This window comes from Xenopus laevis, chromosome 1L (genome assembly GCF_017654675.1).
Source record: "Xenopus laevis strain J_2021 chromosome 1L, Xenopus_laevis_v10.1, whole genome shotgun sequence".
NCBI classification, from domain to species: domain Eukaryota; kingdom Metazoa; phylum Chordata; class Amphibia; order Anura; family Pipidae; genus Xenopus; species Xenopus laevis.
This window is the reverse complement of record NC_054371.1, coordinates 44,350,671-44,376,844: the sequence shown is the minus strand read 5'-3', so window position 1 is coordinate 44,376,844 and position 26,174 is coordinate 44,350,671. Positions and strand designations below refer to the sequence as shown.

Here is a 26,174-nt window from a genome sequence, read left to right as displayed (position 1 = left end):
TAGTTAACAATTACCTATGCTGCAATCAAAGAGGAGGACAGCACATGTTAAAATTAAGTAAACTAAACTTGTCCTTCAACCTTTTTCACTAGTGAGATGCCGGGAAATTATCCAAAACATGAGTAAATTTTTAATATAAGTTATATATGATAATCACAATGAGAAAAAAATGGCTACTTTAGAAAATGTACTATTAGATAAATGAGCACAGTCAGTAAAATATAGTACAATACTAAAAATATAGTACAACTATTCGAGATATGTCAATATATCAAGATTAGTAATGTTTAAAGTTATATATGCCCTTCATTTTTTTCACTATAACTTAGTAATACCCTGTTACTAAAAATGATAGGTTTAATAATATTACTTTGAAACAGATGTGAAGTTTTTTTCCCTCTGCATCATCTCTGATCTTCATTACCCATTGCAGAGAGAGGCTCTTTTGGTTGTGAATGACAACAGCAGCACTATGTTAATGGCACAGAGCTGAGTCAGGCTCTGAATCCTGAAGTGATGCAAACAGTGGGTTTAAGATAGAATATGTGGTCTGAATGCGCTGTTATGAAGATGGCTAGACACTTAGCCATAAAGCAGGACAGGGTTGCAGTTTCACATACAATATACTACTGCCATATCTTATGAAACATTAGACATTGCTTCCAGGTACAAATACAATACATTATTTGTAATTAAAGCATCTCTTTATGGAAAACTGCAGAGCCAGTATCCATTTGAATGGACTTTGGTCTAAGCAAGCTCCAGGAACTTCTGTATGAGTGATATACCTGCCGGTAAAAACGTCTCCTGCCAGACTGACTTGTAAGTACCATTACTGTTGTAAATGCCTTTTCCATGTTAATTACTCAGTGGATAAAAGAGTGTGCAGTATATATGTACATACATCTAGAAAGAAAGAAAGAAAGAAAGAAAGAAAGAAAGAAAGAAAGAAAGAAAGAAAGAAAGAAAGAAAGAAAGATGATGATAGATAGATAGATAGATAGATAGATAGATAGATAGATAGATAGATAGATAGATAGATAGATAGATAGATCAGTCAGAGTAATAAGTCTCCTGGTGGAATTAAACTGAGAATTTCGAGAAGGTATTAGTGGAGCCTATTATTATTGCAATTAAATTGTAATTACATATTGACAACACTTTACTACACAAAGAGAATAATGCACAAAAACTAGGCTAAAGCTTATAACTTAAATGAGAGGTTTAGTAACATCCTACCACTCTAGGTCAGAAAGCAGATACTTTATGTCCATTACCAGGAACATATTACTTACCAAAAAAAAATGCATTTTAAAAAAAAAAATTAAAAGATTCTAAATTACTTACCAAAAAATCTACTTTGTCTTTTCCTATGCAGGGCTAAACTCGTCCAGGCTTCACTTGTCTGGTGAGCAAGCAGCCTTCAAGCACTAGCAAGCAAATTAATATCTACTACAGTTACTTGTGGGACCTTTCCCAAAGTCAAATGTCCTGCCCACTGGACACACTGCTTCTCTGACACAGCTCACTCTCCAGAATATAACCCCCTACTCCCACTATTGCAGTGCTCCAGTGGGAGGGACTCAGGAAACATGACTTCAATTCAATATTACACAGTGGCTCCATTTATCTATCTTGGTATCTCTATAGGGACAATAATTTCCTGTGTTTCAGTCCACACGTCTTTGTAATTCAGATTGGCATTTTTTTATACATGGATTTATAGATTAAGGCATCTTCAAAAACAGAATTCCTAGGTGACTTCCAAGAACCTCATATTAAACAACAAAGTTTGTTATTCCTTACATATATATGTACGGTATGTCACAAGTTAGACCTATAAGGGCACGTTCTCACAATTCATAGCTATTCTTATTGGTACAGAAGTAAATACTGTAAATTCATTTAGGCATGTGGTGTACCCCCACATAGTCAATTGATGGGGGGTCCTCACCACACATTTGTGCTTAGTAACTTCATGCCTGAGTTGCCGAGACAAGGTACACATTCCTATGCACACTCAACACACTTGTGACTGCTTTTCCATGGATGAAGCTGCTTGACTCAAGTGCTAATTAAAAAATGTCACCAACATCCACTGAAGAAGAAAAGAACAAGGAAATGTACTACATTTTCTAGGCATTTGCCTTGGGCCCAAAGACATTGGGGGCTTGGACACAGCAGCAGCCGAATCAGTTGCATAGCTGCATCAGCAAGCCATAAATATACACGTCTCTGGGAGGCTCTGGGTAATATAAGAACATGCATAGGAAAGGAGGGGCCCCAAGTGCCCTTCCAAAGAAAAAAACAAAAACAAAAGTGAAGATGTAAATATACAAATGCATGCCTTCTTTTGCACTTTGCACACGGCCTTCTGCTTTGAAAATGACCCCTAATATTTGCAATGGTTGAATTATTAAAAAAATGTAACTACAACCAAACAGAGTATTTGTTGTTTCTTTTAGCACCAGCAAGAAACGTACAGAGACTGATTTCAATAGCAATTACATTTGCAAACAATGTTAAAACCACTAAAATAATTAATGAATGTTTGTAATGGAAACTTGCTTACAATGTTTTGTATTAAGAAAAAAATGCAGACAATTTTTTGTAAAGGTATGGGAACCTGTTATCCGGAAACCCGTTATCCGGAAACCCATTATCCAGAAATATCCGAATTATGGAAAGGCCATCTTCCATAGACTCCATTTTATTCCAATAATCCAATTTTTTTAAAATGATTTCCTTTTTTTTCTCTCTAATAATAAAACAGTTCCTTGTACTTGATCCAAACTAAGATATAATTAATCCTTATTGGAAGCAGAACCAGCCTATTGGGTTTATTTAATGTTTACATGATTTTCTAGTAGGCTTAAGATGTGAAGATCCAAATTACATAAAGATCCGTTATCAGGAAAGCCCCAGGTCCTGTTCTGCATAACAGGTCCCATACCTGTATTAAGAAACAAAATGCATTTTTGACTAAACAACTACAAATTTAAATTGCTAGTGGACCACCAACATATAAAATATATATATTTCTATAGGTCAATAAATGAGTCAGAAAAGACTCTTTTAAATCAAGATTTTTAATCAAGATTTAAACAATATCCCACAACCGCCCCCACCTGCTGAAAAGATATAGTCAGCATATTGTGCCTTGCTTGCCCAGCTATTCCAATTCAAAAGACTAATAGCAATTACCGGCAGATGTGTTTGCCATATAACGCAAGGGGCATTTTTTTATTCAAATTTCACAACATTTGCTTTAAAAATTACTTTTTCCCCTAGCCACTAGGCTTCATGTGATTGGCTCCTCCAACCGTGCCTCTTGTCACAAATTCAGATGGTTGCAACATCTGGGCAATAAATATGTTCCAACAGCAAACAAGGAGCCATTTACTTAACATTCTTATCTGGTTACGCACAAAATGCATTACAAAATAAAAAAGTTCGCAATTTAAAATGTACTAGCAACAGAGACGTGCTCTTGTCAGCAAAAGAACAGAAATTGTTTTTTTTCCCTTTTCCCATTCTGCATATCCACTTTTCTTGCATTCATATGTATTCAGCCTGGCTTATTCTAGTTAGTTCTGAACCTAGTGGAGCAGAACCTTTGGAAACCTACCTAGCCCTTACTGTTCCTTGCTATATAACTTGACTAGTTCTTGTATGTTCTGTCCAGAGTGGTAGCTTCATAGAAACTAAAGGGATGGTCCCCAAGAAAACATTCTTTCCCAACTCACCTGGCCGGCCCTTACACCTGCCTTATTTCCACGGATTCTTCAAATGGCGGTAGCTTGCAGGGAACTGCACACAATAGTGTGTTGGCAATGATATAGTGTAAAAAGACTATTTTTTGCATTTTTTTAATAAATGGGTGGGTCTTACAAGTCAACAAAAACTTGACAAGCCTACTTCTCAATTATAGTTATGGGGTTAAAAATCTCAGTCAAAACCTATTTGATCAACTGGAATTTGGCAGCAAGGCAAGTACAGAGTGACCTAGTGGAAAAGGGACGTATGTTCCCTAAACACATATCTCTAAAAACAAAGCATGCTTGCATTAATACATCATTTCTGTGAACGTTTGGTTGGTTTTAGAGACCCATGATGCAAAAGACATTTATGGCTCACAGAGTGCAAACACCATAGCCTAGATTTTCTATCGGCATATACAGTACTGAAATTGATTTGGCAAAATTAGAATAAAGTTAGTCATTTTTATTTACAATTTTAACTTTTCTATCTTCACAGGAAGGCAACTGCATCTGAATTTTTTCTAAATTTAAAGAATATTAATACTGCCTCAAAATCATGGTCATGTGACCCTATTCTATTACTGAGCCCAGCCTTAGTTTTTGGTAGATGGTTGGTTTTGTAATTCAGCTTAATTTTTACAGGCTGGCAAAGTGTAGACATAAGACAGTGTGTGCATAGAATCCACTCAAGTTTATTCATATATTTTATTTAAAAAGTACAAATAGAGTACAAAATAGGGATGCACCGAATCCACTATTTTGGATTCGGCTGAACCCCCGAATCCTTTGCGAAAGATTTGGCCGAATACCGAACCGAATCCAAGCCCTAATTTGCATATGCAAATTAGGGGTGGGAAGGGGAAAACATTTTTTACGTCCTTGTTTTGTGACAAAAAGTCACGCGATTTCCCTCCCCACCCCTAATTTGCATATATTCGGTTCGGCCGGGCAGAAGGATTCAGCTGAATCCAAATCCTGGTGAAAAAGGCCGAATCCTGGCCGTATCCCGAACCGAATCCTGGATTCGGGGCATCCCTAGTACAAAACATTTGCAGGGACACTTATCACCCCATATGAGAACTGTACTGAAAGAAATAACACCTATCATATGATAATCAAAATAAGACTATTGGGAAATAAGTAAAAGAAAGCATTTGTCAGCTCTGAAATAGTGATGGAGAGTGGGGAGAGGGGCTGCCCAAGAAAATTAGGAACAGCTGACCACTATGAAAAAAACTTTTCCAGAATATGTATTAATATGTGTAATATGCTTTGATACGTGTGTTGTTATCCTTAGGTGCCTATGAATAAATGGAAGCATGGATTAGCTAAAATATATGTATATTTCTGGTTCCTTAAAACAGACAATTTTATTGGCATTACATCTATTTACCATCCAATTATCTTAGATTGAGAGCTCTTTTGAGCAGGGTCCTCCACCTATTGTTGCATAACAAGATCAAGTTGTAACTACACATATGAATTGATTCTGAAATGTTTGTCTGTATATTTAAATTGTTAGGTCTAGTATTAGTATTCCGGTATATAAATACAATTAATAATAATATTAAGGCCTTGGAGACCACAGGCAAGAGAAATTGCACTGCCTGATGGATTTAACATGGTGGAGATGCATTGACTTGAACCTAATTATTGCTGGGAAGAACTGACCAGAACATACTATTGTGTACATATTGTGCCTTTCCTAAAACTATAAAACAATAAAGTGGCCGCTCTTCAGAGGATGATCAATTCTGTACAAAAGTAGTTCAAAGGAGAGTTGACGGAGAGATTAAAGAGGTGTATTAAACTGGAAATAAGCTGGCTACTGGCATTATTTGGATAAATCTTTAGAATGGTTTGACTCATGATCATGGAAGTAATTTGTCTGGATGTTAGCTTTCCATCAGCTTTAGTAAGTCCAGGCTAGTCTAGACATGGTATGGGAAAGGTATACACATCACTTTATAACTAGCCAATGTTGTTGGCTGTGAAATGACTGAAGTGTGGTTTGTTAGTAATCAGCTAATGAGATAACAGACTGAGTTAAAAGAAGAATCATGGTGAAATTTGCTAGATCCAGAAAATTGCACCTATGCAGGAGATGGATATGGTGTATCACTATGTCTATTCCTTTCCCTTTCCTCCCTATTTTCCACAATATGTTTTCAGTTGTCTAGTTTGTTCTTAAGTATCACCAATTCTTAGTATACATTCATCAAGGCTAATATCACGTCACAATGCTATTAATAGTCTGTCGAGCATCACTTATTCTATTACGAATAACACAGCTTAACAGTAAAGCACCCAAGTAAGTGCTATAGCATTTTCCAACTAACTCACTCATCTTTCTGGGAAGATGAAGAGAGCTCATTCTGTATTTCTGATTATTAAGTACCGGCAGCAAATTTTCAGAAAAGGGACAGGCTCTGCTTAGGGTAGCTAACCCTAACCACTACCCTGTGACTCCTCCCATAAAGACAGCAGGCCAACTGCCACCTGCCGACAGCCTGCCACACAGTGCAGCTCATTGAAGCAATTGATGACTCATTGTATCTCTTTGAGCAAAATAATTCAGCCATATTCTGAATGAAGTACATATTAATCAAAGATTTCATAAAAATGTATCAAGAACAATATTTCAATAGGTTTACTTGTAAAATAAAATAAAAAACTAGCACACATTATGATATCCAGTTGTAAGAAGGCTCTATGGGTACCACAGGTGTATTTAATAGAATTATTATAATGCAAAAATTCAAGTTGACCACAGAAATGGCCAAATGGACTGGACATTTTAGACATTGTAAGTTACCTGAATGTGTGCAAGAAGCATGCATTTGGCCATTCGGAATTGGGAATAGTTGTCTTTAATTGTCTTGTTTTGTCTGAGTGCATCATGATGAATATGAAGAAAAGTTGGAAAAGTAGAAAACTGACTGAGGAGGGAAGACAAAAAAATTGGAAGAAAGCATGGGCTACCTCAAGGGTACAAATGAATCTCCAGGGACCTTAATGTTCCTGTGTCCACCACACATTGTAATGATGTTTCAGGCCCATGGTACTGGAACTAATCTCTGTGATTGTTGAGGCAACAGAAATAATAATGGAACAGTCCAAAGAAGGATTGGTCGAAGGCAGCGGTGGACTGGGATGGACCGGGCTCCAACCTCAGCTACATGTTGCTCACCTCTGCCGCATTGCATACCTTTTACATTAACTTGCAATAGAGTGAGAGGGGTCATGGTATGTCCGCAGTGCCACAGGGAGCAGGGCTGGGTTGGCAGGACCCATGAAGACCAGGGTCCATTGAGTTTTTTGTTCCCACCAGCCCAGTCCGGCCCTGGTCAAAGGAAATCCAACCAACAGCCACAAAAATATATGCTGCGTTTCAGAAAAAAAGGTTCAACATTTACAACCCGTGCCATTCAATGCAAACTCAGTGAAAGTGGGCTCTATGGTAGGAGAACAAGGAAGTCTATATGACTGCATATAGAGAAACATCAAATAAAGCACAATATTTGAAAAGGCTACAAAGAAATACACATCATCCATACAGTCAAACATGGAAGGGTTTTGCTAATGCATTGTGGGTTGACTTTCTACCTCTGAAACTGAGGCACAAATTTGTTCATCATAGATGCCACTTATCTCTTGTGAGGAGGAAAATCCTTGTGCAAAGCAGACTGGCAGCACTAAACTACCTGCAATACTATATGATGCCTCCTAATCCTGCGCATTAAGATCCCCATAAACGCAAAAATTTCTCTTGCCGAACGACCAATTTTAGCAAAGTCCGACCAATCCTTTGAAATTATCGTGCGTTTAGTGGGATTCAAACGATCGAACATCTTCGTCGGTCCCAGTGCAATCTATCTATGTTTGCAGGGCCAAGCAGGCAGCTCCCCTTTGTTTTCCTGGCAAATTGGTCTTTTTAGTTGACGGACAATTCGTACAATCGTACGATCGTTCCAAGATAATCGTGGTCTCACGATGACGATCGGATCTTTTAAAAATCTCAACATCTATGGCCAGCTTTATATTTATTTAGTGCATACCTCTATTCAACCTGTGATATACAAAATGGAACCCAATAATGTAGGTTATTATACATAATGAAAAGATGGGTTTGTCAGTATCCCATTATTAAGAATAAGGTGTAGAAGTCCAAACTATTTAAGTGCTATTAAATAGTCTTCACTATCTGCCAGACTGAAACCCAGACATGATATAAATCAAAGGTCTTACAAATGCTGGAGAGAAAATAGCTTCCCTTGTAAGGAACATTCTGGGTGAAGTAAAAGACAAGTAGTGGTTAGGAGGAAAACTAAGATAAGGACACGTGAACCAGCATTGTAGCGTGAACTACAAAGTGCCAAAAATATTAACCAGAACAATGGTCTATATTGACCATTTCCTCTACTTCTTCGAACTCCCGACATCCTTCTTGAAATTAATTCCTGCAATGTTTTTCTTCTCCTCGGAAGCTGTTAATTAGGGCCGAGGCTAAAGAATGGGGAACAATAACAGCTGTAATCTCCTATATATGAGAGAATATAGTGGACATTATTAGCCTGATAGACTGCTGAGCATCCTTCTTGTTTTCCAAGTACTGAAAAAAAAGGTTCTTCCAAGTACTTGTTAAACAGATAGCTGAATGTGCCGATAAGACCAACATCAAAAAGGATATACTCATTTGTAAAACATTAAACAGGCCAAAAATACAACACAGCGGGGACACCTCAGATGCAAAATTCTGGGTGTTTATTTATTCAGGAATTTTTGTTTGAATCCCAGTCAAGGTACAATAGGACAGGGATGAATGGGGCAGAAGTGGAAGTGCTGTGTGTTCTTCCCAATCTGAAATAGTACAGTTCAAACAAAGGAAAATGTTTATAATTACACGTTCTTATAACACGACACGGGGGCTTCCGAATCCAAGATAGCAATCGGAACCTCACACAAACGTATTTATAAATTACCCAGTAAAATAAATTCCAGGAATTTGAAATGATTCTAATTTTCAAAGACTTCTAATACATGAAAATATACTACTCAGGGTTCCAATAAATGTGACTGATTGCAATGTACATGAGATTTCCTATGCACTCAGATGCAGTGTCGGGCTGGAATGCCAGGGGCCCACTAGAAAGCCTTAGACCTTGGGCCCACCAGAAAACCTAAAACCATGAGCCCACCAGAAAACCAGACAGTGGACCTTTCCAAACTATTATTCATCCTCTACTCACTCAACCTCTTTATTACAATATTCTCCCATTATTAAGCATGTTTCCCCATAAAGAAATAGGGAATGACCATGAAATAGGCCAGATGTTTAGAAGCAAGAGGGCCCACCGGGAGTTTTCCTGATATCCCGGTGGGCCAGTCTGACACTGCCCAGATGGCCATACAAAGCAAAACATGGGTTGGTTATACTAAATCCTTTATCCAGAAAACTCTTTATTACAGTACTGCCATCTCCCCTGGGGATAGATTCACTAACGGGCAAATTTTCGCCAGCGTCAGCTTCGCACAGCTCGCTCCAGTTCGCTAGCTACGACTACGCCAATTCACTAATATGCAGAGTTTTGTCCTGGGTGCTTGTGTTACTTCGGCAGTGCAAGCATTTCTTAGCGAAGATGCGCTAGCGTTCGTTTGTGCCTAACGAAAATTCACTAGTGATCTTGCGCTTAGGTCGATTTGCATAGGGCGGGTAATTTAAAGTTGTATGGACGTCTTTATTATAAATGTTGGTGCAAATGCTTGAAGTTACCACTTTTTATTACAAATGTCCAGGGAACCTTAATAAAGACAAGAGAGTTAATATAATGAGCCCACTGTAAAATGTTCCATATGTTATGAAATGTCTGGAGAAAACCGATTACCCACAAAAAGTTTGTTAGGACTTTTGCAGGCAATCCCGCTTCAAAAAAAGGAAAAGTCGCCAGCATTTTTGGAACTTTAATGCAGTATCGGCTCACAGGATATGATGTAAGTGACAGTAGATTGAGGAAGATCTATCTTTTTTTTAGCACTTCGCCTGATCTGAGGCATTCAGTAAAATCCGCACTTTACTGAATTTGTGGAGTAACGGCCTTTCGCCAGAGCGTAAAGTCACCTTGCGATAAAGTGCGAACTGGCATCTGCTCCTGTTAGTAAATTGGCGATGTCCCTGTGGGTAGCAACGCTGGTGAATTGTCGCTAACGTTAGCTGCTTCGTCCTTTGGTGAATCTGCCCCATAGACTCTATTTTAAACAAGTAATTATAATTTTGAAAAAAAATGATTTCCTTTTTCTTTGTAATAATAAAAACAGTACCTTGTACTTGATGCTAACTAAGATATAATTAATCCTTACTGGAGGCAATGCAATCCTATTGGGTTTGTTTAAATATGTTTAAATAATTTTTTAGTTCATGTAGGGGGTTATTTATCAAATTTCGAGTTTGTGAGGTTTGTGAGGTATTTACTACCTCAAATAAACTCACAATGCAAACATTTGCTTATTTATGAAAAAATCCAAATGTAAAAAACTGTAAAAACTGAAATAAAGTGATCGAGTTTTTGAGCGCAGACCAGAGGAAAGAATGCAGAATATCATGAAGGCTAAAAACATCTTGAAATGGTTCAAGGGACTTCTGCCATTGACTTCTACATGACCTCAACAGGTTTTAGTTGGTGTATTTTTGGATTTTGGGCTTTTAGAGTTTTTAATGAACCTGCCCTTAAAAAAAATCCCTTATCTGGAAAACCTCAGCATTCTAGATAATTGGTCCCATAATGGTACTTACTTCTAATTGGCTTCCGATACACAGAAAAGACAGATCAGCTGCCAACCACAGTACCAGAAGCACTGGCTGCTATATATTTTGGATAGTAGCGAAAAAAAGAAATCTATGTTGCAAAATAGCTTCTTTTGACTGATTTTAACAAAATACCAAAACTTACTGGGGTGACTTCTTGTCTCCTTTAACATTATTCATTAATTGCAGCAACAGATACACAGATTTGACTATAGGTTCTTGTCAGTCCATAACCAGGTTCTTTACAAACTCTCTGATTGGGCATCAAGCCAGCAAACTAGAGGAAAGCAGATAAAATTGCAGCATATACAAATGGAACACAACCCTGGTCTGATAATTATAGAATGTTTTGTCCGACGTCTGTAGTATGGATGCTATTAAAACATACATCAGAACCCCCATTTACATTTTTTCAAGGGATCAGGAGAAAATTCGGGAGAATTTAAAATTAGGGAAATGTGTTAAAGCAACTTGTTTTTCATGTACTCAAAAGATATAAGCACTGGAGTCTTACTGTGTTAATGACAAGGGTTAAGCATTGCAGCATTAATGTTACATTATGGGGTCACATGCACAACCATGCCATATGGGATTAAAAATTTGCCTTCTGAAATTTCTTTCTCAGGAAATGCATTTGAGGCTGACTGATGCCAGTTGGCCAAAATAAACAGCAGGTGGTGCTGTTGATTCAATTGCATTAAGTTTTTAAATTTAAAAACTGCTAATATCCTTAAAAGTAGAAAAAAAACATACATTTCAAATGTTCTTAGAAGAGTGCTCTGAGCACATTAACAAGAGAGGGGTTTTTAATTATGGCTAATGCATTCTTCTTCAGCTCTAATTCTAAAACAATTTTCTGTCTCAAACTCTGTTGCTAGCCATAGAAATCTTTGGGAATTTCATGACACACAGGCTTTTGAGAAAATCAGCATATGCTCTTCCTACACTCTGAATAACTGTGGGAAATGCCTCAGATAGGGTAAGATATATGTCAGCAGTCACATACATTAGTGTAAATATGAATCGCAGATGAGTTCTTTAGAAAAGAATAAGGTATGTCATTATTCACTTAATTTATGTTTACAATTATATATACACCATATGTTATAAGTTAGGCTGCTAGACCCACATTGCTCGTTCATGAGAGATTAGGCTTAGTTAGGCCCAACTAAATCATCCAGTTGTTATGTTACCTGCTGCTGTTAGGTTAGACTTTGGTAGGACCACACAGCTTGCTCCTGTGAAGTTGAGTTGGCCTACATTCTTGTTGTTATGAGGTTAAGCTCAGATAGGCCAACACTGCTTGTTCTTGTACGAATAGACTTAAGATGGCCATAGACGCAAAGATCCAATCGTTCAAATCAAATAAAGTAGTAAAAGAACAGATCAGTCAATGTTCTGCCCCTACAGCAATCGTACAAATGTTATGTCCGACAAAAACTAGTGACAGTCTCCTACTGAAAATTGTCCGATCGGCAATACATGCAGAGATATAATCAGCAGCCGACAGAAATCTTTTAACCTGGCCGATCGACCAAACAACCGATCTCCATGGGATGAAAAATATTGGGACTCGAAAATTGTACGAATCCTTCGGATCTTTACGTCTATGGCCAGCTTTACTTGGAATCAATTTAGTCATCCAACGTCAACGTGACCTACTCAGATGTAGCCTGCTGCTAGTTTCAGCTAAGCCCACCTCCCCTGAGTTTAGGCCTACACTGCAAGTCTAGCATTCGCTTATGCCCTTCCACCATTTGCTCTCTGACTAATCCCATTCCTAATCTAAAATTGAGAATGCGGATCTGATGCCCAGAATTTCCCTTGGGATAAGCAAGTGTTGCAATTGGAAACTGTCCACAGATCGTTTAGACATGTACATCTCAGCTGGCACATAATCATATTGCTGTTTATGTACGGGACAAGAAAGAGAATTTATAATCACATTTTTGATCAAATTCAGTAAGAAAGTGGTCACTATTGGTGAAGACTAATAAAAAAAAATTCTAAATAGGTACAATCCAATTTTTGAGAGGGTAAAATTAAATAGAAAAAATGAAGCACATAAGAAAAGCATGCAAACACAGCAGTTTCAGCATTTTCTGACCCCCAGTAGATTAAATCTAAAACACCGGAGTAGGCTTAAAAAAAACGAATGGTGACTCTCCTACTCACAATGGTGTGGAAAATATTGCTGCATTGGCTGATATTAAGTAGAGATACAGCCTGTTTCCCACTTGCTTCACTAGACTAAGTGCAAGCCATCTGGTACAAGGCACCAAAACAAACACATGTAAATTGACATGTTAAACCAACCTTACAATCAATGCTTGGCTGATTCTTCCAAGGCGAAGCTGTGTAAATGGTTTTACAAACACGATTATAACCCAGCCCACAGGAAAAAAGGTGAACTACAAAAAAACAAATTAGTTTTATGCTTCTAAACTTATTGCAAAACTATACAAATGAGCTGATTGGGCATAATTTATACTGTCACTGCAAAGACAACACAGACTCTTGTAAGAAGAGCATCTTTTCTATGAAAGGCTAAAGTCTTCTCCTCATAGAGGATGCATTATAATGATTTAATTGCAGCTGGAGATTGTTGTTAGGGCAGAGACACACGCTCAGATTCAGGGAGATTTAGTCGCCCGGCGATAAAATGCCTCTTCTTCCGGGGGCGACTAATCTGCCCAGACTGCCTCCCGCTGGCAAGAATTTAAATTGCCGGAATGGTGGCACTCGGAGCGCTTCGTTTTCCAAAGCCGCCCGATTTTCCTGATGAGGCAACTTCAGGCGACTTCGGAAAATGAAGCGCACCAATTGCCACCCCACGGGGAGATTAGTCACCCCGAAGAAGAGATTTGTCGCTGAGCAACTAATCTCCCTGAATCTGAGCATGTGTCTCTGCCCTTAATGCGTAATTAGATTTTAAGGAAGCCAGTTTAATTTGTAGATTTCCTAGGACGTCTACCTTTAATTTCAGGGGATAAAATGGTATGGTCCTTTTTTGTTTAAAAAAAATTTCTAGATTTCGGGGATTTTAGAAATTCTAGGGAGTTTGGCAAAAGAACACAGACTTGTATAATCAGCACACTATGGACAGTATTTAAAAGTTTATTGTTTTACAACATACCAATATAATTATCATAATCTGGGTAAGACTTTAAATCCTAAATAACCATCAATATTTTGACTCATTGCTTTTAACAATTTGGATAAGGGTGAAGGCAGGGTGAATCCTCAACAGCCATAGTTTATAATATCTCTCTATTTATGACCAGAGGCTGCAGCTGCACAGCATAAATCAATAGCAAGTCATGTCAGATTGCACTGTAGTTAAAGCAAGCAACCTCCACTAAACATTTCTGCATAGTGTGCTAATATGGGACTGCTGCAATACCATGCAATATTGCATACATACTGAGATCACCTGTATCCTTTGCCTATTTTCATTCATTTGAACCTTAAATCAATGTAGAGTCAGATAATATCATTAAAAGCATACCTCCCAACTGTCCTGTTTTTCGCAGGACAGTCCTGATTTTGACAGTTCAACCTGCAGTTCCAGATTGTTACTGAAATGTCCCGACTTTCTCTTTAATCTCCTGCACTGAACAGCCAGAAAAAGATACGATGTTTCTAAAACTCAATTGGTTTTTGGCTGAGAGAGCCCAGTCAGAATACATGGCAGGTGCACTTAGATACTTTTTTTAACAATGTAAGATAAGCAAAGAAACAATTGTAACAATTTAACAAACTTTCATAACCTGACAAATTTTTTAAAATGAACATGGTAATTTGGGTTGTGGCCACAAAAATGAGTTTGGTCAAGAAATCTTCACCGTGATTCGCGCAGCAAATATTTTTGTCGCTCTTTCTTTCCAAAATGTTGGGAGGTATGTAAAAGTAGGGTCAAATAAGGCTCTCAGTAACCACTCACATATCCAGCTATTTAGGGCAAGGGCACATGGAGCACATGCTCTACTGCTCTCAACTTTTTGTAGGTTCACGGGATGTGAACAGTGGAGCAGTGGAGTTTGGCTGATATTTCTGGTGGATTTCCCTGGGTATATACACCAAATGAGCAGGAAAATGTGTTCGTTGGGCCCCTAACAGCCATTAAACCTCACTGGCAAAATATGGGCAAAGCACATTTAAATTTACGATATTATGATCTTGAGTGGGTGTGGGAATGGGAAGCAGTGAATGTGAGCATGACCTATATTTATTCATTTTGCAGAGTGCCAAGCAATGCTCCCTGTGTGTCCTGAATTTCAATGTAAGATTCAGGCAACTTAAGTTAAGGTGTGCTACAAAGCAGACATATGGTTTTAAAGGACCTTCTGTTTGGGTCCTTAAAGGGTCTCATTGAGCACCCAAATCTGAAAAAAACAGCCAATCCAATATAAAAGGCAACATGTCTGCCCTAACTGCAGCCCTTTGTCAAACATAATGAACGATACAATATTCTAGTTTGCACTGCAGAAAAGAATGACATACAGAGTTTGCTGTCAGTATACATTTGATGGTCCTTACACAGAGTAACTATCCTGTAAAGATGAAGAGCTAACAATATCCATGAATGTGACATCTCCACAGAATCAAACAACACTTTTGAAGTCCAGCTGCCCATTCACCAGTGGTCCCTCACAGGTTGTTGTGGTCCCTCACAGGTTGGTTCTACACAGGAATAAAAGCCATTAAACAGAAACTGCCCTCCTAACCTCATTTCAAGAGGTCGGTGTGAAACCAGCAATCGCCTTTTCAGGATATTCCAACTGGGATTGTCATGTGCTATTGTTTAAGCAGCTTTGCAGATCAATTATCGTATTAGCAACATTCCTTCAAACTTAGATTAAAAAATGTTAGTCGCCTGGACCCTGCCAGTGCATTGGTGGGTTAAATGTCTATCACTTGGAAATAGTAATTGCTGCTTAATCTCCAGCGAGCGCACTGTGTGCCATTGCCTGCCCTAAGCCTATATTTACACTACTTTATTTGGGCTGCAATGTAAGGTCTGTGTGGGGAAGCCCATTATCCACAAAGCTCCAAATTTTGGGAAGGCCATCTCCCATTGACTCCATTTAAACAAATAATTCCAATTTTTAAGAATGATCTGTAATAATAAAATAGTACCTAGCACTTGATCTAAACTACAATATAATTAATCCTTATTGGAGGCAAAACCAACCTATTGGGTTTATTTAATGTTTAATTAATTTCTAGTAGAGTAAGGGTATGAAGATCCAAATCACAGAACGATCTGTTATGCAGAAAACCCCAGGTCCCGAGTATTCTGGATAATAGGCCCAGTACCATTTAGAACAAATGAACATCCATATCCGAAAAACAACACCAGCATGTGTCCTGTTTTCTGCTATAAGATCCTTAAAGCTGTCATCGTGCTACCAAAGGGATGAGCTGAAAAACGTGATTTACTTGTAAAATACCTTATCCCTCCACAACGGAATGTAGGGAAAGAAGTATGTATATGTGTTAGCTGTTTACTTTCCATATAGCAAGTGCACAAAATTCCCATCACCAGTAAAAATCTTCAGCATGAATATGTTTCTAAATTTATCAGCAATACCTATAGTGGGAAGAGAGCTATTGGCTGTTTGGCAAAACTTCAGTACTTCAGCCTCCAGATACATAAATACAAACACACAGTTCTGTTTTACATGCTACATATATTTAGGAATTAAATAGACAGAATTAGGACTAGTTGGGGTGTTTAATTCAAACAAAACTGAGAAACATTGCAGTGGTTCATCTTTTGAATTTTTTTTGAATGATTTTCCTTTGTGTTCCATCGCTCTAACCTGACATTTAAAATAAAATCTGATTCCCACCAGGAATAATGTGAATCACTGGTGGTAAAACTCATGTGTCTCTTCAGTCTCCCAAAATTGCTTGAAGTTTCCTCTTCAGGCATTCCTTTATGATACACTCTACACAACTGCCACCTTGTAAATGCAATACTCAGGGCCTCATCTGTCACTTTTTTGACTGTCTGATCTTGCCCATCCCTACAGCTAAGGGATCATAAATTGCACCCATGCACAGAGCAATTGCTTCTGGGAAAATGGCTACACTCAGCAATCTGTAACAAATTTTAAAAAACAGAGCAAGATAAAGTAGGCTACAATGTTGGGCACAAGGAAACCCTGTACTTATCACCTGCAATAGGCTCAGCTTGCATCTAATCATTGTCTAAGCTGTAAGGATACAGCCACACAACACAGATTCTCCCCAGGCAGAGAATCGTCTGCCCCACTGCTCCACAAAATGTTGCATTTCAGCACCAAAATCTGCTGCGTCTGCCTACACCCAAACAGTGGTAATAATTCCAGGTGCAGGCAGCACAGCAGGCAAGGCAGTGTATTCTTGGCCGGTGTTATGTTTTGGTAGCCGAGGATGAGTAGAGTATAACAGTGCTTTATTAGCAGGTTCAGCAGCCATTACACAACAGTAACAACTCTAACACCACAAGCTGTATAGAAAGCATGCAAAGTATAAGTCTTGCAGGCTGAGATCCATGTCATGTGGCCCTAGCCTAATTCTCTCTCAGGCTAGCTGGTGACAACATTCCCTATTATCTACCACAGCCCGCTATTGGATTATACTTCATTAACAAAAAGTCAAATGATCTGACACCAGCTATTGGGACATTGCAAAGTGAATTCTACTCCATCAATATAGATGTTTATAGTGCCCATTCTCTCTTTAAAGGAAAAGGAAAGTCCTGTTATACTTGGGGTGCCAAAAGTTAGGCACCCCCAAGTGATCGCATTTACTTTCTCCTGATAGGTGCATTGGTCCGGGATTCCAGTAAGTAAATGCGATCACTTGAGGGGTGCCTAACTTTTGGCATGGAACTTCTCCCCCCTTTAACAGTATCTTAGACAACTGCTAGCCATCTATTATTTAACTTGTATGAGCCACTTAGCTGCCCACATTGCCAGTCAGTCTATATCCCCTTACAAGGACGACATATTCTAGATAGATGCAGTGTCGACAGCATTTACAGAACTCATTGCTTTCTTGACCTCATCAATTAATGAACAGATTAAATAATAATAGTGGAACCAATGCAGAACTCTGTCCAGTTAGAGAATGTGCAATTGACAACTACACACTGAATAAGATCTATTAGCCAGTTCTTTATTCATATACAACAGCACCACCAAGACCAACATTAAAGAAAGCCAATTATTTATTTGGCAATGGATCAAAAGCCTTGGCAAAATCTTCTGCAATAGCATTGTCCAACTTCCTACTAACTACATCATAAAAAAGCAAGTATATTTGTTTGACTTAATAAAACCAGCTGATTCCTAGTTATAATACCATTTTCCAGGACAGTAAAATCAGTGTGGGGTGCCAAATGTTAGGCAACCCCAGTGATTGTAGTCACTTACCTGATACCCTGGGCCGAATATGACGCCAGCCTGTGTTACTTCTGTAGAAGATAATCAACCTGATCTTCCTTCCTCTTCTATCTTCTTTTCCCCAGCCCGGGCAGGCACAAGCAAAGCGGAATTAAAACCAGCTTTTTGTATCTAAGTTTGGCTTTTGTTCTACTGTGCACGTCTGCCCAGCCCAGAATGAAGCGAAAAAGAAAAAACCAAAGTAGATCATGATGAGGAGCTTTTATAGAAATACCCTGTTTTGGTGCAGTTTTTAGCAAACAGGAGCACTGGATTGGGGTACCAGGTAAGCAATTATAATCACTGGGAGTTGCAAATCATTTTTCCACCTCCCAGTGATTATAACTTTAGTTATCCTTTCAAACCTTTCAACAGGTTCCACAATACATGTGTCAAACTTGAATCCTATAACTGTCAGGTAAAACATTTGAAAAAAGTAGAATTTTATAATCTTTCCTCCAATTCACCGGTACCAAACCAGATGAGAGTCCGACAAAAGAAGAAGACAAAAGAAGAAATAGGCCTCTTTAAGAATTAAATAAGCTCTGTAAGTAGTCATGAGTGTATTCCACAAGTCCTGGGGTCTTGTTCACATTGACTTGAGTACCATGCCCCGGGTCAGCCACTGATAAGCTGCTTGAGCTCAGCGTACTGTACTACTACTACTACTACTACTTCTACTACTACTACTAGTACACAGAGAGTCATGTAACTCTGGCTTCTTTATCTATTTTAAATACTGAGGAAAATAAATCATATATTTATTTACCCCTGAACCATTTAGGATGGTGTATAGGATATACACACTCTCAACCTGATGTAGTTAAAACTCATTTTGGGATTAGTCTTTGCAAGGCAAGGAACCAATTCCTTATTTTGTGCTGCTACCTTCTTTATGCTGCTTTAGAGCACTAAACGTTTTAAAATTCATTGTTTTCAGAATGTATCATTACAATCTTTGCATTGAAGTCACATTGTTGCAGGGCTAATCTTTGCTTTCTTGATATTTAGAGGCACATTTATCAAGGGTCGAATTTTTTAAAACTCCCATAAACTCTAAATGTATTAATAAAATCAAATTTTCTCAACTAGGACAAATTGAATCGACCCGAAAACTCGAATCAAATTCGATTTGAACTCGATTCGAACTTAAAAACTCAATTCGGGTTTTTTTCTCCGAAAAAACTTGATCCCTTACCTCTCCCATTGACTTATACAGTTATTCGGCAGGTTTTAAGTGGCGAATAGTCGAATTTGAGTTCTTTTAGGGCTAGAGTATGATGAATCTCGAATTTGAATTCAAAATGAAACTCAAATCGAGTTTGGATAATTCACAATTCGAATTTGAGAGTTTTGACCAAAAAAATTTTGAAAACTCGAATTTTCACTTCGACCCTTAATAAATCTGCCCCTTAGTGTCAGTTTGCTGCCCCACTGAATCATTGGGTTGTACTTGGTCAGTATGATACATTAAATATGTCTGTACTGATTAGTTTTGTCATGTGTAGCTACAAGGCATTGATGCGCTATAAGCAAGGCCTGGCCAAACTTCATTTGGGCCACTTATGCACCTACTGCAATAAAGACACATTAAAGTGCAGTCAACTTTACTTTGGTAAATTTGTTTTGTTACCTGAATGTTGCCTTGGGTACCTACATCCGATACTGATGCATCATGATTTGTTGCCTATATCTGGCAATTATGTATCTTTTTTACATATACATGCAACCAAATCATATTTAGCCATTGTTATTAAAACTGGGAGAGCAACATACAGTCATAATAATCATTACTATTCCTGCCACTTACAAGATCCATCCATGAGAGTTTTAGTACCACACACACCATATATAATACATAACAATTCTGTATACGATGTAGCTAGGTGCAGCCCATTATTATATAAGATACATGTAGAACAGAGATGCACAAGCTGTGGACCTCCAGCTCTTGCTAAACTACGTATAAGTACCATCACTGGGGGTCAATTAAAAAGTTCACGCTGCGCATATATATTCGCAAATGGTTGTATTGCCCATGCTTTTTTTTTCTGAAATATTGCACTGCTGTGCCCGTCTTTCAATTTTTTTTGTGAATTCACACTGTGGATACATTTTCGCAAATATGAAGGGTGTTTACATGAGTGCGGCAAGTTTGCGAGGTTGCTGTGCAGGAAAATATCATTGACAGTAACTTAAGTTCGCAATTTGCGAAATTGTTATGCGAATATTTTCTCCACCACCAAATTTGTGGCGTAACTCAAATGGAGATTATTCGCAATTTGCATTTTTTGCAATATTTAAAAAGCTCTTATGGACATTTGCGAAAAAAAATTTGCAAATCTGTTTGCACACACTTATCCAGCTTTATAAATATAACCATGCGCAGGGCAAATATTTTCATTCTGCCCTGTGCGAAGTTTATAAATGAGCCCCACTGTGTTTTCTTCCATCTCTTACAAAAGTGGTCTAATACATACTGGTGTTTAATATATGATTGCAGGCAATCCAACTAGCTGCAGGGTCGCTAGAGCCTTACACCCCTAAGATAGGCTTGAAATTGCACATTCCACCTCTTTAAACTTGCAACTGTTGCACACAAATTTGTTGCAAACATAAACCGTTTGCCATGAATCAGATAAAAATGCCAGCAAGCATGATGCTACAAAGAGCATCAGTGGCCCTTTAGCTGTTACTGTCCTACAACTCCCAGCATGCCCTCAGAGCTCAAGCATGAGAGCCGCAGCTGCAGTTTGCACATATACAGGTATATAAAAGAACATAATATTTTCAGCTATGTGCTTTCAGTAGATGTAAGTGAGACTGGCACACAATGAAATTTCCCCAAAATAAGCAATGCACCCTAGTGCTCCCTAAATTAGCTCAAGGGGGTTTGGCACGCCCCACAAGTGTACAGACCAGGTTCACACCGTGCAATTCAGCGAATGGGAGGAAGCAGGAGTTTGCAGACATTCACTTGCACACACCTCCTCCAAAAGTGTAAGCTCACTCCTTCTCTGCCGCCTTGTGCTGCTTCAGAGGGTCAGGAAGCCACAAAACAGAGGGGAAAGGGGGGTAATGCCACTTACTGTTTGCCTTGTGTTCCAGTCTGTGCAGGGACTTGGTGCTGTATTGCCCTCTGTGCTGGGAGCAGTGGGGAGACTTGCAGGCAGATAAGGCTCTGGGCAAGCACAGGCTATTGGGTGTCTGACAGCACACTTTGGGGTGGGAGCATTTTGGGAGGGGGAATGTCACACTGAGAGTAGCCAATAAGAGGCAGTGATCAGCACACCAGAAGAAGACGCCTTCCCAATGCCCATATACTTCATTATGTGTCGGGTTTTTTTGGCACAGATGTAGCACTCATATCTCAGCTGAAAATTTAGAACTATAAATCCCAGCATGCCCAGCAAATCCAGTCAATGACATAATTGTGAATTATAAACTTCAGCATTCACAGTTTTCTCAGCAAAAAATTGTGACTCAGCAGACAAGTATGCATATTCACATCAACTAACAAGTATAGTGAGTGAACAAACCCCAGCATGCACCGTTAACTGAACCGACAAAAACAGTGAACTAATAATTCCAGAATGCACAGTTAACTAAACCAATAGAATTGATAACTTCAAATCCCAGCATGCATAGTTAACTAAACCAACAAACATAGTGAACTACTAATTCCAGAACGCAGTTAACTAAACCGATAAAATCGTGAACTTCAAATCCCAGCATGCATAGTTAACTCAACAGACAAAAATGGTGATCCTAATCCTAGCATAAACAGTGAACTCAACATGGAAAAATGTTGAACCACAAATCCCAGCATGCATAGTTAACAGGCAAAAACTGTCATCTTCTAATCCGAGTATGCACAGTTAACTCCTTGCCAATTGCTGATAGACACCATGTATGTATAACTAAAGGTGACTTTTATAACTTTCATAGAATTTGTGTAGGTGTGCCTTAGTATCCTGGACTAGTATCCTGGACTAATCCTGGTCAGGCTATTTCCCAGAATTCACTCATTAGTCTGGCTCAGTCTCACATGAGAAGTAAAGGGTTGTTAATGCTCCAGTTACATATACCGGCTGTATACTAGTGTTCCAGAACCAGCTGTAAGGTGTAGCGCTGCTGAAGTATCCACTTTTGTATGCACTTATTTATAGCACTTATTTGTCTTTTTATGTGTGATATACATTTAGTCTTTTGCAGGGGTGTAGTAGTCCTTTTTGGGCTCTGCCCCAGGCTTTTGGTGCCCTGGGGGAGGCTTCGGCGGAATCCAGGGACATAGGGACTCTCCCTAGCTAAAAGTCTAAGGAAAGTCTGAAGTTCCTTGCCCCCTGCCTGTGCCTTTTTTTCCGGGGGGGGGGGGGTCGGGACTTGGGGCTCACACTATCCTTCGGGTGAAGATGGCCCATCGTTGTTTCTGTTGCCTTTAGTTGTATTTTGGCCTGGGGATTCTGGATTTTGGAGCCCATGCCTTTTGGTAGGACTCACTTGGGCACCCACACGTTGCACTTTTAAGCACTGTTGGCCATAGACGTAGAGATCCACTCGTTTGGCAATGTCGCCAAACAAGCAGATCTCTCCTAAATATGCCCACATTGAAGTGGGTGATAGTGGGCTGATCCAATCGTGTGCCCAGGGCCCGACATTTGGATCAAAACAGAGGCCAAACGAACAGTCAGATCCAAAAGATGGGATTTTCTAACCTGCCCGATCGGCATCTGCCTGACTTTCGGCCAGATATCGATCGGGAAAGCATGTTGGGGGGCTCTACACACAGGCCGATAAGCTGCTGACTTGGTCTGTCTGCAGCTTTTATTGCCCCGTGTATGGGGGCCTTAAAGAGATACTGACACCTGAAATTAAACTTTTTTTTACATCTATTATAATATTGGCTTTGCAAGCTACTTCTAACTTTGCCATAAAGTATTTGCATGATGCTTTTACATTACCTGTCTGATCCCCCATGTTCCTGTATGAGGGGGCTGCCATATTTGTGCAGCAGGAGTCCGTTAGCATTAGAAACTGTAACTAACAGGCTGAGATGGGACAGTCAGGTTGGCAAAGTCAGAGTGTTAGAGAGTCAGGCTTAGGAACTTCAACTAACAATTATATACAAAAACAAACCTCTCGGCAAAAAATGATCAACATGACCTATAGGTAACAATCAATGCACATTCATATGCTAAAATTCATTTTTTAGTGTCAGTATCACTTTAAGAAAGCACAACATTGGGCTTTCAAAAAAAAAAAAAAGGGCTTAAGAACCCATTGGTACTGTGAAGCACTAGCCATGGGCAGTAACTGTAATATTGGTAGTTAACTGAGGTTCTTATTACCAGTACATGCCTAGGGGAAGCTAGTGCTATAGTTACTGGACATATGCTAGTGCTCCGCTGTACCAGTGGGTGCCTAATCACTGCTAGTGCTAATTATGCTGTTGCCCCATTGAAATATACAGGATTGGGATCTGAAAGATCGGAATTATGGAAAGTCCATCTCCCATAGACTCTATTTTATCCAAATAATCCACATTTTAATAAAATGAGTTCCCTTTTCTCTGTAATAATAAAGCAGTACCTTGTACTTGATCCCAACTAAGATATAATTAATCCTTATTGGAAGCAAAACCAGAGTGAGAAGATGTGGTTACGGGTTGAGTGCGGGTCCTGCAATGGCAACATTTTGTGGGTTAAGGTTTTGTGGGTTAGGATGGGGTGGGGGGAGTTTTTTCTAACCCACACATTATTACTACACAACACCAGGCATGACAGCGTATAAAAAATGTCTGCAAATTGATATTCATTGATTGAGTACCTCTGTAAAAAAAACCAGTGTTAAAGCAAGTGGCAGCTTGAAAATACTAGGAGAAAAAACAGCTTTCAGCCCTCTCTTTTTTTGTGTGTTTTTTCCACACCGGGAACTTACGGGACACTTGAATTTCTCCCATTGATGTGAATGGATTACGCAAGGTATGTAGTGGTATAAAATAATAGGGTCGGACTAGACAACCATAAATAAATGACATAAATGAAAACACACACTTGTTAAATTTACCAATTATTTTGCACAGATTTTTTCACTGTTTTTCTGGCATTAACCATGTTATACATTATGACACTAGTACCCAGGTGGGCAAGTGTAAGTAAATCAGATTCTGTGAGGCAAGGTGCTCTGGAAGGCCAAAGCACTGATAAAGTGGGTAGGGGACAGCTGCTGCCACCACCATCACTTGAGAAACCACCCCTCAGTATTTACTTTTGTTCACTCTGATTACTGATTGTGGGTTTGCTAACTAAGCAATCCCTTCTAGTGGTTCTGTACTTAGGGGACTGAATGGGACTGGCTGCTGCTTGTCTGGGCTGTTAAGCCTCTGCTTTGTTTTAATGCTGACCATTTACAATGCTTCAAGGTAGTTTTATTATAATAGCATTTCTTCTAGTTGATACAATTAACAGGTTTATCTTACTTGGTGACCTATTGTTTGTGCTGTGTCTGTTATAATTGCCCTCTTAGCTATCTAATGCTGGCCCCATATGTAGCGAGTTACCGTATATCCAATCCTTTGTTTCACAAGACAGAGATAAAGACTTGTGCATAGACAGCTAAATTGCACCATCATACAGCAGAAACATTGGGTGTGTAAATCATTCTTTGATGATTTACAAAGTGCGCATATATGGACACCTTAAGGGTAAGGTCGCACTGGGCGATTTGGGGAGATTTAGTTGCCTGACAACTAATCACCTCGTCTTTGTGGCGACCAATCTCCTCGAATGCCTTACCGCTGTCTTGCGCCGGCTAAAATAAAAAATTGCACACGCATTGCTTCGTATTACAAAGTCGCCTTGCAAAGACAAGGTGATTAGTCGACAAGTGACTAAATCTCCCCAAATCGCCCAGTGTGACCTTACCCTTATTGTTCTATTATTCAGTCCAAAGCACATAGAATAGAACAAATGAAACTGTGAAAATGGGATGGGGTAAATGTACAAACTAAACGCAGGTTGAAACGCATAGATGTGAGTGTAAATTATTGGAAAGAGCTGTGAGTGCTTTTGTTTATTGGAATATATATATATATATATATATATATATATATATATATATATATATATATATATATATATATATTTATATATATATATAACGTTTTACAAGGACCCTCACTCCCAGGTTAGTGAACCATTTATATTAATTTTTCAAACTTGTGCATCCAACGTTTCAGGCCACATTAGGGCCTGGATGCACAAAATGTCTCAATGTCTTAAATATAATGACAATGGCAGTGCAGAGGACCTCTTGTATTTATATACTGTATGTATATATATATATGTGTGTATAATTTTGTTTGTAAGGAACTGTTAAGGAGCCGCATCGCTATATATATTTATAGTACTAACATTCTGCTGAACTTTCATAGGGAAAATGTAAAAAATTTTGCAGATAGTAGTATCTTGGCTGGAATCTAATCTTGGACCTCAGTGCTACAAAGCACAAAAAATTGTTAGGTTTTGGGTTATAATGGATGAGTTCAGCCTAAAGACCAATGGTCACCAACCTGTGGCTCAAAGCAACATGTTGCTCACCAATGCCTTGGATGTTGCTCTCAGTGGCCTCAAAGCAGATGCTTATTTTTTTATTCCTGGCTTGGAGGCAAGTTTTAAGGGCATATAAACCATTTGTACTACCGAACAGTCTCTTTTAGGCTGCCAGTCCACATAAAGACTACCAATAGCCAATCACAGCCCTTTTTTGGCATCCCCAGAAACATTTTTTTGCATGATTATGTTGCTTTCCAAACTTTTTTACTTCTGAATGTGGCTCATGGGTCAAAAAGGTTGGAGACCCCTGCTATATACTACTAAAACCTGATGGGTTTTACACCAGTCCTGTCTTGCTATTAGAGGCTACAGGCCTACCCATGAAGTGTCCAGGTCCCTGCTTGGCAGCAACCTGATCACCAAATAATTGATTATTAAGTAACTTGGCCAATCAGGTTTCTGGTACATTGACCTGGAAATAGATAAAGTTCCATTCACCCACTCAACCTCTTCCCTAACACCTGCACATCAACCCAAAAGCTGTTTTCAGCACCAGTTTTCAATCCCTCATGGTTCATAAAATCCTGAATAAACTAAAAACATGGTGTATTAAACACATTATTCT

At 38.9% G+C, this 26,174-nt stretch overlaps 1 protein-coding gene across 6 annotated transcripts in view; it reads right to left on the bottom strand.

Annotated features, from left to right (window-relative positions):
* Nucleotides 1–21,185, bottom strand: part of slc7a2.1.L (solute carrier family 7 (cationic amino acid transporter, y+ system), member 2, gene 1 L homeolog) — a 55,863-nt gene extending 34,678 nt beyond the window's left edge. For 2 of the 6 annotated variants that reach the window (XM_041589039.1, XM_018230264.2), the window contains exon 1: nucleotides 21,086–21,185. The gene's annotated coding sequence lies outside the window, so the exon portion shown is untranslated. Of the gene's footprint in view, nucleotides 1–1,347; nucleotides 1,574–21,085 lie in introns of those variants that run through there. The other 4 variants (XM_041589035.1, XM_018230256.2, XM_041589037.1 and 1 more) reach the window with 2 other exon arrangements.
* Between the last annotated feature and the right edge of the window lie 4,989 nt (nucleotides 21,186–26,174).